Raw genomic sequence first — 4006 nt, forward strand, 5'->3', positions numbered from 1 at the left:
CCCCAAGTTAATGAGAGGAGGGTCCTGGTCTGCCTCCCAGGAGGGCAGACATTTGCATAAGATCCCTCATCTGCATGGTGTCCCAGGCAATTTGCATACAGATGGTATCCTGTGCCCTCCTCCGTCTGACCCCTCCTCCATCTGACCCCTCCTCCCACCTTGGCCAAGGGTCTGGGGGAAGGGGAGGGGATAATGAACCACCAGGGTCTGGGAAGTAAAGGCGAGTTTGGAGTAGACGCCCTCTGCTCTTCAACCCTCTGTGGCGCCCCATTGCTCTCAGGAGCATGAGCCAGCCTTCACCTGGCATGCAGGACCTGCTAAATGTTGTCCCTCACACACACCCACCGCTCCCTCTCTCACTCTTTGTGCCTTTGTGACTTTACTATTCCCCCCACCTGGAATGTCCTTCCTCATTTCCCCATCTGTAACAAGCCTTGCCTGTCCTTCAAAGCCAGGACATCTTGAAGAATTCTGACAAGTTTCCACTCCCTTGTTCCTTGTCCTGGGAACGTTACTGGAATTTGTGCCCGCTCTGGACTCGTACAGATTTTATTAGTAAAGGGATGCTTCATTGCAAATGACAAAAAACTGAAGTCAAAAAGATGTGTAAGCCAAAAGGGAAAATTATTCACTCATATAGCCAGGAAGATCAAAGGCTGACTACTTTGATTCAAAGTCTTATCAGAAAGCTGTCCTTTTCCATTTCTCAGCTCTGCTGTTCTCAGCACACGGGCAGGGTCTTTTGTCTCTGGAGGCACCCACAGGACCAGGTTTCTACGCTACAAGTTTAGTAACTCTCATCAAAAGAGGGTAATCCCTTCCCAATTAGTTCAAGCAGAAGTCTCAGGGCTAATTCTTATTGGTCAGGAATGGGCCCCATCCCCATCCTTGCACCAATCCCTGTGGTCAGGGTGAGGAATGCTCTGATTGGCCAGGACTGGGCCAGGCTCACTCTGAACCATAAGAGCTTAGTATGGAAGAGGTTACTGGGCAGGTAAAATACTTGGCATCCCTCCCCAGCTCCATCAGGAAATCTTTGGCCCTGTGCCCCACCTCCTGGTGGTTTGGGCTCTTCAGTGAAGTGTCACCTCTGAGGCTCCTTGACACTAGAAGTCAACTCCCCAGGTATGAGGCCCACCCAGTCATTTGTCAACTAACATGCAGGGCAGTGTTCAGCTTTATGCATGTGACTGGGGGCATGAAACTCCAGCCTGCCACCCTCCTGGGGCTTCCCTCCTGGGTGCACCCCTGCTCACAAAGAACAGCCAGGAGACAGTTGAGCATGCTCCTTGACAGGCCAGGGGAAGAGTGGGTGCTAAGGGGGGGCCTTCCTGGAAGAAGTCTCCCTGAGGACTGGTTATTTTGTTCAAAGAAGAAATGAGGCAGAGGGGAGAATTTTACAAAGCAAGTAAGTAGCAAAGCTGGCCCTAACCCCAGAGATCCTGGCCCTCCAGTCTGGCCCCAGACAGGGGAGAGAAGGACAGAGAGTTCTAGAGAGAATTTATTATGACCTACAGTAATTCTCCCTTATCTATGGGGCTATGTTCCATGACCCCCAGTGGATGCATAGCTTGTACTGAACCCTACATATACAGTGTTTTTTTCCTATACACACACCCCTGTGACAAACTTTAATTTATAAATGAGGCACAGTAAGAGAATATCCGAATTGCCAGCATCCTTACTCTTTTCTTTTTGGCCATGTCTTGCACCATGAGAGATGTTAGCTCCCTGAGCAGGGATCGAACCTGCACTCCTGCAGTGGAAGCACAGAGTCTTGACCACTGGACCGCCAGGGAAGTCCCCAGCATGGCTACTCTTGTGCTCTGGGGCCGTTATTAAGTAAAATAGGGTTACTTGGACATCAGCACTGTGATACCGCGGCAGTTGATCTGATAACGGAGACAGCTACTCAGTGACTTACGGGCAGGTAGCTTATAAGCGAGGATAGGCGGGACAGAAGGATGATTCATGTCTAGGGCTTGAGACCTCATCATGCTACTCAGAATGATTTAAATTCGATGAATTTTTATTCCTGGAATTTTCCATTTAATATTTTCGGACTGTGGTTGACCGTGGAGCAGCTGAAACTGCAGATAAGGGGGGGGGACTACTTTATTTGTCCAGCTGGCCTCATGTCAGGCTAGAGCTGAGCCTGAGAAACACATTATGGGGAGCTCCCAGCCTGCTACTTCTTTGCTGGGTGGCGTGAGGCAAACGATCGCTCTGTGCTCTGTGCACTTTTCAGTGAAATGGTGATCAGGAAGGTCCCCTTCACGGGATTGCTGCGTGGGATTAACTGATAAGTAGCACACTCTTTGACTTTGGGTCCAGTCACTTCATCTCTCTCTGTGCCTCGGTTTCATCATTACACAGCGTGCTGGGGGCGGGGGTGGAGGGGTTATCTGAGATAATACTTGTAGGGCACTTGGATCAGTGCCTGGCACACAGTAAGCCTTTAAACACATTTATTAATAGTATTATTACCAAGAAGTGAATGCCAGCCGCTAAGTCTCCACTCCTTAAGAACTTGCCCTTCTGGGGAGGAAAACTCAGGTGTGTGGCAGGTGGGAAGGGAGGACAAGTCCATGGGGGTCCTCTTGGTAGGGCAAGAAGCTCCCGAGCATCTGCTCCCAGCTGATCAGCTCCTTTTCAGAGGAACTGGAACAGAGGGATTTCAGGCCCTCAGTGGCATCCCCTCCCTCGGCCTCCTGCTTCCCGCCCTCGTCCCAACACGCTGGGCGGCCTCACCAGCTCCCCCGGGCAGCCCAAGGAATGTGAAGAGGTAGGTGGGGGTGGGGAGGAGCGGGAGCCGCCGGGGAGGGACAAAGGGGCCGAGTCAGAGCGAGAGACACAAAGACGCGGGGAGGCTGGGAAGATAGAATTGGGACAAGGACACGGGGAGGGACCAGCGGAGTCTGGAGGCCCGACCCTAGCCCAGCCCCGCAGGGCCGGCGGAGCGCGGGGGGCGGCCTGTGCTGCCCCCTGGCGGGAGGCCGCCGCAAGGAGATGGTGCGGACCAGATGCGGGAGAGGATGGGGGGATGCAGGGAGGGAGAGAGAGAGGTCCAGAGAGACGCAGAGGGAAACAAGAGGTCCTGAAAGAGACACAGACACGCACCGAGAGACAGAGGGGCAGAGAAGGACACAGAGATAGAAACATACGGAGAGACACAGAGGCAAAGAGAGACACAGGAGCAGGGAGCGAGAGAGACAGAGACACAGACAGAGATCAGAGTCAAAGGGATGGAAAGAGACAAGGAACCAAGTGACACAGTAACAGTGTCAGAAAGACACCAGGAAGAAAGAGACAAGAAACACAAATCGACACCGAAACGCGAAGGCTGAAAGACCCAGAGATAAACACAGGGACGGGAAAAGAGAGACAAAGATACACACAAAAACACAGACACTAAGAGACAGAGAGAAATCTAAGAAGAAACGATGCGGCGACTCCCAGAGTCCCAGGCAGAGATTAGAAAGAAATGAGGATAGGCTGAAAGGCGCACAGACCTGAGAGACAGCGGCCACGGGGCGCGAACTGGGGAAGTCCCGAGTGGGGAAGGGGGTGGGGTCTCAGCGTGGGGGCGGGGTTCCAGAGGGGCGGGCCTATGAGAACCCACGTGCCTCACGTGGGGCTGGACGAATATTGAAGGGGGCGGGGTTAGGACTTTGGGCGGGGCCGAAGCCCGGGCATACTTAGCTCCTGAGAAAGGGCAGGGCAGGCTACCTGGGGCCGAATGGGCGGGCCCGTGTCAGGGGGCGAGGCTTCACGGAGGCCAGCCCCGAAGCGTGCCTCATTAGGCAGGGGGCGGGGCGCGGAGGCAACCTCTGACCTAAAGGGGCGTGGCTATAACGCTAAAGGGGCGGGGTTTGAACGCTAGGGGACTGCAAAGATAGAATTCTGGGGCATGGCTGGGCGGTGATCAAAGAATCCTGGGAGGGGCGAACATAGACTCCTGAAGAGCAGGGGGTGTAGAATCCTGGGAAGGGGAGAGAGAGGAATG

The sequence above is a fragment of the Hippopotamus amphibius genome, chromosome 16, assembly GCF_030028045.1.
Source record: "Hippopotamus amphibius kiboko isolate mHipAmp2 chromosome 16, mHipAmp2.hap2, whole genome shotgun sequence".
NCBI lineage: Eukaryota > Metazoa > Chordata > Mammalia > Artiodactyla > Hippopotamidae > Hippopotamus > Hippopotamus amphibius.